The 12,460-nt window shown below is 36.1% G+C and overlaps 1 protein-coding gene across 4 annotated transcripts in view; it reads left to right on the top strand.

The window, feature by feature from the left end:
- The window catches only part of NCKAP5 (NCK associated protein 5), a 918,003-nt gene that overhangs the window by 22,147 nt on the left and 883,396 nt on the right, over positions 1-12,460 (top strand). Inside the window, exon 1 of one of the 4 annotated variants that reach the window (XM_070241810.1) lies at positions 8,268-8,502. The exons of the other annotated variants lie outside the window; for them this stretch is intronic. The gene's annotated coding sequence lies outside the window, so the exon portion shown is untranslated. Of the gene's footprint in view, positions 1-8,267; positions 8,503-12,460 lie in introns of those variants that run through there. 4 annotated transcript variants of the gene reach the window in all.

Below are 12,460 nucleotides of genomic sequence, written 5' to 3'. Positions count from 1 at the left end.
CATTGGCCCAGAATCTACAGAAAGGTTACTGCTCAGGGAGAGCCAAAGGGATGGACATGGAGCCTTTGGTGGCACAGGCAGGACATCAGTGCTTCGGATGCAGGATTGGGAAAAGGGTGGGAATAGGGGCTACTATTTGTCTAATCATCTTGGTAATCCTAAGTCTAGAGACTTGAGAAATTTTTAAGCTTTCATATAATGTAGCTAAAGAAGTGCCAGACCCCAAGGCCGGAGAACTTTAGGCCTAGTCACCATGAGAACTGTGCCTCCTCCCCTGCCCTGAACACTCAGCTTGGAAAAATAATAAAAATACTCTGGGTCTTGGTTGTTTGATCAGTAGAATGATAATAATATAATACCGTACTTCCTTGAAAGTGGAGGGCTGGATCACTTGATCTTAATTTTTTTTCGGTTTTCAAGTCTATGATCTTATGCTTTCTGCTTTTCTCTGTAGATAAAGGCCACACAAAGGTTGATTTTTGTGAAAGTGTGTTATTTGCTAAACTGAATACAATACCTGCCACTAGATGTTTGGACAACAGCTAACTAATCAGAAGGATCTGGTGCTAGATGTTGCTGAGTTCAGTTAAATCGAGTCTTTAAAATATTTTGCAGCTTTAAGAGAAAGATTATTTGTAGAAATTTATGCCCACTATTTAACCATCTGAATTTATTGATGAATTAAAGGTGATGTTGTAATAGTATTACCTTTAAAGGTCATTTGAAATGCGTTTGATAAATCAGATAGACTCATGTTTGTTTTTGAAAAATTCTCTGGTTTCATGAAAGTGGTGGGGGGTGAACAAGTGTCTCTCGAGTGCCCACTATATATGGGGAAGTAAACTGGGCTTCATTGTAGGGAGCAAAGGAGTAGAAAGCATTGTTTTTATTTTTAAGAACCTTACCATTTATTTGAAATGGGGCATGTATCTGAGAACAATTACAGAGCAGCTTGGCAATACATTCTTTAATATGCTTTGAATCGAAGGCACAGGTTCCAGTTGTTGGCAGGGTACAGGAGAGAATAGAGGAGGAAAGATTACGTTGAGTTTTGAGTCTTGAAGGACGTGATAAAATGCTTTCCCAAGGCAGTCTCTAATGTTAAAATTCATTTTAAAGCCTTAAGACCAGAGCTGGAATCATGTTGCAGCCAGAGGATGGGCCACGGACTAATCACTAAAATTGGGAATATTGGGTACACAAGAGCAGGAGGGGAGAAGTGAGGAAACTCGCCCTGACAAAGCCTGATGTAAACCAGGTACTTTAAACTCATTACTGTGAAAATTCCACGTGATAATGTTCTTTGCCTATTACTGATCAGGAGACTGAGTCCAGAGAGGCAAGGTAAACTTTTTTGCCAGTAAATAAGGGCCAGGGTCTGACTTGTCCATGGGTCTACCTGGATTAAAAAATCTCAGTGTGAGTGGTGACCAATGATATGAAGAGAATTGAATGCAGGTCACCAGTTCATCCTTATGTAGTCAACTCAGGGATAAAATAATTAGCTGAGATCGCTAGCCACTCCAACTGTACTGGAAGCAACAGGAATTTAGATAGAAACTGCTCAGGCAATGGATTCCAAGCCTGGGAGACAACCTGTCTGTGCTACTTATTCCCTGAGTAGTTTTTAGAAAGTTCTTTGGCCAGAGGGAAACTGCAGAACAACTTGAAAGCTATATAAAGCAAATGTGTAATGGTGTTGGCAATGTTCTGGAAGTAGCTACCAAGAATGCATACTGCAGGGAGGAATGAAGAACCAATTTCTGGCCCACATCCATTTTGAATGGAAAAGCTTTTAACGGATGACTTCTCCATCGATAAGTTGCTGCTTTCCATTTAATTGTCATTACTTGATATTTTATTTGTACATCTTTCTGCATGTACGTACATGACTACTTCGGGAGGCAGCGGGAAATTATGTCTATGAACTTTGTGTTCTCCTTTCTTAAAGAGTGAATAGCTATCTGCCTAAACTCCCTGTACCCTCTTCTCTTGCCTTGTTAGGTTACCATTCCCTATATTGAATAGGTGATACATATGTATCTTTCTCTTAAAGTTTGAGAACTTGGTTTTCCCTATCTGTCTTTCCTAATTAAGAATTATATGGTGAATCACAGCCCTTCTGCTTTATTATGTAAATAAAGGAACCAAACTTTTATGTGCTTATCAGGTGCCCTTCACAGCTTTTTAAAACAGTGAGTCACTAAGCCATTCCTGACTAATCTTGCAGACTTGTCAGATCAAGAGACCGACTCCTTCAGGCCATACCCTCCCACTCCGATTTCTCCTTCTCCTGATTTCTGAAGATGTCTCCAGCAGTTGCTCCTGCCTGTGGGCTATGAACTTCTATGAGTGGGAGCGAGATGCAGAGTTATTGAGAAGGGTGTATAAATTCATATGAACGCCAAGCAGCTCTCTGTGTACCACTGTTTTTCAAAAGTATGTAGAAGTATGTAATATGTGTGTATGTGCAGTATAATGAATTAATGAATTACAACATTTTGAAATGTTACTGAACTCATACTAAGCTTAATCATAATTTATTTTCTGAATCAGCAAACGGTAAAAGCACAAAATTATCACGTGGAAGCTTGTAAAAGTTTTTGAGGTTAAAAAAGGAAACTTCATAACCAAAACAGTATGGATTTATGGTCTACCTCAATTCTGTTTAAAGCATTTGTATCATTCACCCCCTGGAGTGTGGAATTACCAAACTTGATTGACTTATTTTCCTTTACCTTCCCAAGCAAAGAAATAAGGTCTGAAAAAGTTAATTTCCCCCCAATATTTATATATCTCCCTTTTTTCTTTTTCTGTTCTCATTGTATTGACTAGAACTGTTTGGTTGATATATCCTCGTATTGTCCTTGATGCAAAGAGGGATGATGCTCATGTTTTATTATTTACCATGTTTGGCTATTAGTTTAGATAGAACTTCTTTACCATATTATGCAAGTACCCTCCTATTTCTGATTCACTTTGATTTAGCAAAAATCAGGAATAGATGCTGAATTTCACAATTGTCTTTTTAGTATCCATCTCGATGTATATTAACTTATCTTCATGATCTAGTGTTGTGATAGATTAAATCATAGCAAACAATTCTTGTTTATGGTTCTTTCTTTTTTAAACTGAGGGTCTTGATTTGTTGCACTTTTACTTAAGAATTCACAAATAATCATCATTACCACCTTTCGTAGTTTTCCTTTTTTATGATTTGCTAGCTTCATCAAATTTTGCTATCAGGTTTATGCAAGTTTCACAAAATTAATTGGGAAGGCGTTGATCTTTTTCTTTGTTTTAGTAACTATTTAAATAGACAAGGCAGTGAGGCACAGTCATTGTGCCCATGGGCTTTGGGGACATACACAGACCTTGGTTCAAATTCTGATTGTTCGCTTTCCAGTTTTATAACCTTGGTGGAGTTATTCAACTTGTCTAAGCAGCGGTTTCGTCACCTATAAAATGTAAACACGAGTGCCTAGCATATAGATGTCTGTGAGACTAAATGAGATTATATAGGCAAAGTCCTTGTTACAGCTGCCAGCTCATTGTAAGCATTAAAAAAGGTCTCTATTTTTAAGATGATGATAAAGATGGGGATGATGATATTATTATCACTGCATGGAAATTATCTTTTCCTTGAATTTAGTTTTGTGTGACAATGGAACGGCTTTTTAAAAAAGAATTTTTAGACATTTTCCCTCAAGTTCTTCTTTAATTTATCTATCCAGTTTTCCTATTTTTATTCAGTTAATTTTAATAATTCTTTTTCAAAAGAAACTTGCATCTAGATTATTGAGACCTTCAAAATTATTAGGCTAAGTATAAAGTATGCTTTGTGAGATATAGATGTCTCTTTCTATATGTATAGAAACATAGATATATATTTGTATCTCTATATATGTTTGTGTATGTGTGTATATTTATGGAGAGAGAGAGATCTGTCTATCTATATATACATACTCATATCCACTTTATAATTTCTATTTGTGGATATTTGTGATTTTTCTTTTTTCTTCATAGTCTTATCATGGCTTTATTTTTATTGTTCTTATGGAAGTAAGATATGGAGTTTATTTTCAAACTGTTTACATTTCCTGTTTTTAAAATTATTTTCTGCTTCAATCATATTAATCTTCCTATACTTTTTCTAAGTTTGTATTTCTACTTTTTAGAACATAAAGATTTGGTCTCTTATTATTTATTCTTAATTTTTTGAACAATGAAATCATTTAAAGATTTTGGTTTACCTCTGAGTACAGTTTTGACTGTCTCAATTTTTGTATGTTGTGTTTCAATATCATCATTTTTAATTATTCTATAATATTAGTTTTGCTATTCTTTTTCATCTGAGAGCTATTTAAGAGAATATAACTTCTCAGGTTTTTGTCTTGTTTTCTTTGCTACTGTTTCATAATTTATTTCCAGTTTTCTTGCAGATATCAGAGAATAATTCCTATCTTTTGCTCCGCCCATTGTTGTTTTTATTTTGATGAAATAAATAATCAACTTTGGTAAATATTCCATGAATGATGGAAAAGAAAGTATATTTTTCTGTAGGTCATTTGTAGAATATACAAAAATGCATATGTACACATGCATACATACACACATACAAAACAGCACATATAATCAGTCATTATTATTTAGAGCCTGTTACCATTTTTTCATCACTTGTTTCAAGAACAAAGAGAAGTGTGGTAAAACCTATTCATTACCCTCTTATTGTGATTCTGTAAATTTATCCTTGTATTTCCAATACTTTTCTTTATATACTTTGATGCTGTTATCTGCAGCATGAATATCAGTGACTGTGATATCTTGTTAATACTACTGTTACTAATACAAATACTAAAAACAACCAATAGTTTTGGAGCCTGTAGCATGTGGCAGGCATTAAGCTAGGTGTTTTAGATGAATTTTCTTACTTAACACTTGCAGCAACTCTATAAGATGGATAGGTATATTTATCCCTTCCAGTGAGGATTCTGGTGGATTATATTCTTCATCAACAGACACACAAATAAACAAAACAATTTTTTGTTTTATGTAATGCTTCTTGTCTTTAGCACTGCTTCTTTAATGTTAATATTGTGACTCTTACTTCCTTTTTGTTTGTGTTTGCTCTGTGTATCTCTATCTTTTAACATTTAACCTTTGTGTCACTTAGCACGGTGTCAGTATATAGTAGATACCCTACAAAAAGCAGTTTGTTGGATGAACAGGCCTTTTTGTTTAATGTCTGTCTCTTCTAAGGAGGCGTATAATTGGATTTTGTTTACAGTGAGTGTGAGATGGTTATTAGGGGAGTTTAACCCACTTACAGTTATTGTGTTAATGATATGTTTGATTTACTTCTGACATTTAGTGTTTTGTATTTTTTAATGTTTCCTTTAATTTTCTTTTGCTTTAACTGTTGCCATATGGTCCGTGAGCTCTTTGATTAAATATACATACAAATTGTTTTGGAGAGTGTACATCTTGTTTTTATTCCGCTTTTGATTGACATCTGGCTTGTCCTACATCTGAGTGCATTTAAACGTTGGCACAATAATTGGAGTTTCCATTGCAGCTGCTGCTTCCCAAGGCTTGACATTCACGTGCCAGCATACCATAAATTATGTTCATGGTGATGAATTTCTCATATTGTTTATGATCTCATTTGAAATAATTTATTCTTTTGAAAATGGAACATATTTGTGACATAGTATAGTCTTCTCTTCATTTATTAGTCTTGTGCTAATCTTATAATAAATGTTAAATGATATGTGTTGATTGTTATGTACACTGTCCTGAACAATGTGAATTTGGAGGAGAAAGAAGAGGAATACAAAGTAGTATCTTGTCCATTTTTAAGTTGCTTAAAGTATAATTGGCAGGAGGACTAGATGTATATCCATAAAAAGTTAAACAGCTCAAAACTTGAAATATAAATGATATCACCAGCACTGTGTAAAAGGCCAAATGAGAAACATATGCAAAATGTACCATGAACTCAGAGGTCAGAAATATTGCCTACGGTTGAAATGTTCAGAGAAATCTTTCCTGAATAAGAAGGAAACCATCCCAAGGTGAGTGAACAATGTGGGCACAGGTGTGGAGATGGGCATGTACACAGCATGTTCATGAGATGTCAAGCAAATGAGCATGGTCACATCAGATGTTTCATGGGCTTTTTAGGGTAATTGATTCATTCCACAAACATGTTTAAGCACTTAGTACCCAGAGAGCACACAGAGGGCACTTAACCAAGGTTTAGGGGCAGAAGCATGTCAGAGAAGTCTTCCATGTGGACGTAATGCCAGAGTTGAGTCCCAAGAGACAAGTGGGAGTTCAACAGGTAAGGGTTTCAGGCAGGGGTGGGGAAGGTGGGGGGAAGGGTTTTCTGGGCAGAGGAAGCCAAAGATATGAAGGCTTAGAGGTGAGAGAGCATGGTGCTTTCCAGAACTCTAATTATTTCTCTGTGGTTGGCATATAGAATGGGAATGGGAGAATCAGGAGAAGAAGATGGAGGGAGAAAGGCTCCCAAGGGCTTTGGGTATCACATGGAGGCTTTCGGTCTTCATCTACATGGCTGGGGGATCCTCACAATGATTTGGAATGGGATAGTGGAGTTGGATGGAAAGATTGTAGACAGCAAGATTTAAGGTGGGGAGATTGGGAAATTATTGGATTAATTTAGGTGAAAGATGTCAAACGGCTGAACAGAGACAGAGGCAGTGGAGATATATTTGAGAATGATTAAAACATTAAAGCAACAGCCTGGATGTCAAATGGAGGAAGGAGCTAGGAAGAGAGGAATCAAGGATCATTCTTGGGATCCTGGCTTGGAGAAATGGCTGAAAACCATTTATCACTATAGGAAACATGGGAGGAAGAGAAAGTTTGCAAGGCAGGGAGGAGTTGTAGGGTGGGCTGAAGAATTTTAGATATTCTTTCTATATACATTGGAAAAAAAATATGGCTTAAAGTTTCTCTTCTTCTTCTTGGCTTTTTCTTATTGAGTTTAGAAAAATGAGGCTTTAAATGTTAGCATTTCCTTAAGATTGTCATGGGTGTATAACACTGGTAAAATTACTAGGCCAATGAAATATGTATAAATGTACAGACTTGATGAGACAAACTTTTATTTAGCTACCAATCCCATAAATGGGCAAACAATTAACAATGATAAAGTTTGTTTCAGTTACAAAGCCTCCCAAAGAGAGCAAGATCTGGATGCCTTTCAACAAAATAAATTCCTTTCTTCTCAGATGACATGTAAACTGATGTCATTTCTCATTCCGTAAAGAAAAAAGAAAGAAAGAAAGAAAAAAACTTGCTATGGTTTGCAGTATTCCAATGATGACATTCTTCCTCAAAGTAACCTAAAAAAAGACGTTGTGAACAAACTTGTATTTCCTCTGCCAGAAATGCATGCTTGGCCATAATGCAAGCCTTTCATATTTAGCTATTTAGATAATGGTTTCTACACGAGCTTTCATAACATTTATTTACTGCTATAAATGAATGGACCAACCACTGTTGGAAGCCAGGAATCCAGTTCCTCAGCAGTTGGATTTCTCACTACCTTATCTCAACTTTATAAAAGTTGCTCTGAAGGTAGTATTTCCTGTCAATATTTCAGGGGCAATATGAAGTGCCATGGGTATCTCGATTTTGGATTTTTACAGTTCTGCCTGTTTGTGAAGCATATTAGCCTCACTCTGTGAAGACCATGCTCTAGTTATAAATATTTCAACTCCCCAGCCTCCTTTTTTTAGGGTGTATCGACCACATTTTCCTTCCCCTCTCATCTGGTTGACTGATTCACACTTTCCTTTAGCTGTTGCAGCAGAAAAAACAGGCAGAGACTGCCTAATTCTGAAGACAAGGGTTTCTATCTGTTCATCCTGGTAAAATGGTGAAATATACCTTGGGTTGATCTGCTAATGAGGGTTTAACCAGGACAGATGTGTTGATCATAAACTGGAGAAAGACATCTTGCTGTAATAGATTTTCCATTTACATGCCAGTGGCCATTGATGGTGATCCTGCTCTAGAAGTATTGAAACTCAAGTGGCTCTGCTAAGTAGACATCTGACTTGCTGAAGTCCTGCCACCCCGTCTAGTCCCTACGTGCTGAGGCATGGGGTTCCCTCAGGTTGAGCTGGTTGAACTGGACAAACCACGGCCTCCCAGAGCAGACTCTTGGGCCATGGCCTGAGGGCTGGTTCCTGCCCTGGCAGGAGGCTGTGCCCACGTGCTTGCCTCCATCATCTCACGCTCTGTTGGTGCCCAGCACAGACAGGCAGAAGCAGGGGATGGCCATGGACAGGGCAATTGGTGCCTGACTCTGGCCTGCTCCAGAAATTCTATTTCCAGAGTCTTCTCAGCTCTTGACTGGCCTCCTACAATGGGCTAGGATTATAGACCAAATTTCAAGAACCTCAACCTTGGTGGCCAGGAAACGCAGAACCAGATGCAGCTGGGGATGAAGCCACTTGACGGTTGAGAAAGGTAAAAATAATATATCTTTTAAAATAAAATTATCTCTTAAAATATTAGTTGGAGGGAGAAAAATAACTTCAACATGAGAGTATAAAGAAAGAGAATAATTGGAACCTATGAGAAAGCAGAGAAACATCTTGTTGCCAACATTTGCTGCTCTCACAGCTAAGACAGATCTCTGACGTCTGTATGAACAGAGATGCTGACAATTGCAAAAGGTCCCCAAACACCAGAGAACCTACAAAGAACTTCTATTTGACTCTATAATTTAACTGTCACCTTAATCTACCTGTATCTATGGTTATTTGCAGAGTAGGATAAAGAGAGAAATTGAGCAAAATCCTTGTTTTCAAAAAGGGCATAAGAGAATGGAGGATTAATTTCCATCAGAGGTAATAAAAGTTATGATGCAAATTTGGTATGGATTCTTAGGGAGCAATTTAACTATGTTCACATCCCTAGCGTCTAGCATAATGATTGACTTATAGTGGATCATAGTATTTGTTGAAAGTTGTGCTTTGGATGCAATCAACATGAATTTGAGCCATTTAAGCACACATTAATTCTTTAAGAGATTTTCTCTCATTCCATTTGTTTGTTCACTGGGCAAATACTAATAGAGCTACTATATGAGACTAGAAGTGTGTAATGAATATCAGTGCAATTCCAGCCTAAATTTTGACATTTGCATAGGCAATCTAGAAAGTGGTTTATTTGAAAATGAAGTGCTACTGTGTGTGGGAGTTGTTTAGTATATTACAAGATAGGCAAAATGAATATTTGTTGTGTGGAAGTGTGCTTGATTAATTAAAAGGAAACTATTATATGGTTCACCTCCGTAGGCCAATGAAGATATAATTTTATTTATAAGCATCTCAGTGCTGTAGAAAGACTTCAGGACATTCTGGAGAATGTCTCTCTTCCTTTTGAATCCCATCTGGGTGGCCTCCAAGGGGCCCCACGTCTCTCTAACCTAAGAGAAACCTTCCTCAATTCTTGTGAATTTCCTCCTTTACAAGAGTGATATGTGCCAACTCTGCTTCCTTACTGCATACCCATTCATGGGAAACATTTATTGTGAAACATTTAAGGCAAGAAATTGTATAGAAGAACACATTGAAGACCCGTGTATCACCACTCGGCTTAACAATAAGACTTTACAATAAAATTTGATGCTTCTGTGATACTCCAGTTGCATCTCACTTCTTCCAAATATGCAATGATGCAACCACTATCTCGAATTTGGATTTGGTAATTATCACTTCCATATCATTCTTCATAGTAGTACTAAATATGTATTCATGCCTAATCACGATGTCATATTGTTTTCCATAGTTTTAATCTCTATACAAATTGTGCCGCACTGTATGTGTTCTTCTGTAACTTGGTCTTTCAGTATTTTCATTCCTTACTGTGTTGTGAGATTCATCCATAATGATGGTGTTCCATGGTATGAAATTTCATTGTATGAAGTGCAGCCCCTCCTACTGGGAGGAAGCTAGGGGTCCAGTTAGCTTCTTACCAGGCAGTTTAGAGACAGCTCCTTATTCATTGTCACTTGTCACTGCAAACCAAGTTTTTCTTTTTACAAATAATGTTGCCATGGTCATGTCTCCTTGTGGACATGTGCAAGAGTTTTTAAGGGTGTATATCTAGGAGTGGAATTGCTGAATTGTAGGGTTTATGCCTCGTCAGATTCACTGGAGGTTGCCATTTGTTCTTCAAATGAATGACCCAACTTATATTTCAACCAGTAATACATGGGTTCACATTGCTCCACATCCTCTCCAACAATTGATATTGTCCGATTTATTAATTTTTGATGATTTGACAGGTGGTATAAGATGGTACCTCAGAGAGGTGTTTTGATTATGATTAAGATTGAACAGGTTATCTTATATCTGTTGATCATTTATGTTTCCTCTTTTACGAATTGCTTTTTCCTATCTTTTTGCCATATTTTTTCTGTGAATTTTATCTTTTTCTTTCTAACTTGTAGACATCTTGTGTTCTAGATGCTTCCTCTGTGTGGGTCTATATGTTGCAAATGCTTCTCCCACTCTATGGCTGCTTTGTTTGTTATACTTTTGACTTAAAAACAAACTTTTTAATTGTCTTCGGTTAACAGAATTTTAGCTTTTGGATGTAATGGCATCTATAGCTATTGTCTAGCTTCTAGGAGCTATCTAATTCTCAATTACTTTGAGTTTTGTTTTAATTCATTTTTCAAAAGGCTATTGTAAAAAGACTATTTGTAATTTCTTACTAGTTGCCCTTAAAATTCTATATGCATTCTTAACTTAATCTAATAACTATCTCTTCCTTTGTGAAAAAAATCTCATTTGAACTCTTTATTGTTGTACCATATTTTAGTTCTCTTGTTTTTGTACTTCCTTAATTCAACACTACTGTATTGTTTTTACCACCAATACCTATATATTTAACAATTGCTTTGCTCATCATTCATTTCGGACTCTCTGTATTCTTTTAGTGAAAGTCTGTTCTTGACAAACTAAAATTTTTGTTTATTAGGAAATACATTTCTTTGACTTCATTCTTGAGTAGGGATTTAGCTAGGTACAAAATTGTAAGTTGAACTTATTTTCTCGTGGCTTCCTGAGAGATCTGCTATCATTCTAATTTTAATTTTTTGTAGATGTCATGCTAATATTTTTTTTGAAGGTACTTTCTCTCTGGCTGCTTTTAAGGTCCTGTTTATCTTTGGTGATCTGTAGTATTGTTATGATATGTTTGGGTGTGGATTAAAAATAAAACCACATTTTTCTTTTAAAGTTCTATACTTCCTGAACCTGAAAATTCATGATTTTCATCAAGGACATATTTTGGTCATTATATTTTCAAATATTGTCTCCTTCTGGAACTCCAATTAGATATATGTGAAATCTCATGTTATTTTCCACTTCCCTTAAAACTCTTTTTCATATTTTTCATCTCGTTGGCTCTATTCGCTACATTCTATAAACTTCTAAAAATCTATATTCTAACTCATTAATTCTCTCTTTCCTGTTATGTCAATTTGCTTTTTAAATCACTCAATGGATTTTTAATTTCAATAATTATATTTCAGTTGTTTCAATGATTATATTTTAATTTCTATAAGTCCACTTTGTCTTTCAAAATTGCTTTTTTATATTTTGCTATCTCTTGCGAATTCTGATATTTGAAGTGGTTTTTATTTCTGCAAACTCTTTGCCTTGTCCACTTGTTTCCTTAGATATAATTTTGAACTGAGAACTTACTGACTGCTCTTTATCTGTGGCAATCCTGCGAGCTCTGGGTAGGAATTTATTTCTCTGTATTTACTTCTGCTGTGCAATCTGGGATGCTCCCAAATCACAACAACATTCAGTTAGCATTTTGACTTGTGGTTTTCCAAACTCTGATGTTTGTATAAATTTGAGCTCCAAGCTCACATGGAATAGGAGTGTATTTAAAAATTCTTAGTTGTGAGGGAGGAGTGGGAAGTTTCATTTGACAGATTTAGGAAATCAAAATACAGGACACCCAGTTAAACTTTATTTTCAGAGAAATAATAAATAATTTTTTTAGTATTATAGTTGTCCTAGATTTTATCTGGCTACTCATGGCCAGGGGTGATGGGGGAGGTTTTGTTTTCCTAACACGAGCTGAAGCTTATATTATACATTTCCATATTATATTCCTTTGTGGGTGAGTAGAATTTTTTTTTCTCATCCACCATTTTATGGAATACCAGTTATTTCAAAAGTCTTGGGTTTGGAAGGCATCTAAGTTCCAACTCCCCACCTCGTGACAGCTTTGTGTCCTTCTCCCCCAGTGGTTCTAGGTCCTTGGAATGGAAAATTCCATCAGCATAGTCACTGATCCAGCATTTTCTTTCCTCTGTAGTTGTCTGCTTCCTTTTTTGTTTATTTGGTTGGATTTTTTTAGCTCTTACAACTTTCCCTGTCCTTTCAAGTGAGATATG

The sequence above is a fragment of the Equus caballus genome, chromosome 18 (genome assembly GCF_041296265.1).
Source record: "Equus caballus isolate H_3958 breed thoroughbred chromosome 18, TB-T2T, whole genome shotgun sequence".
Classification (NCBI taxonomy): domain Eukaryota; kingdom Metazoa; phylum Chordata; class Mammalia; order Perissodactyla; family Equidae; genus Equus; species Equus caballus.
Note: the sequence above shows the minus strand (reverse complement) of the source record. Positions and strands in the feature narration are given on the sequence as shown.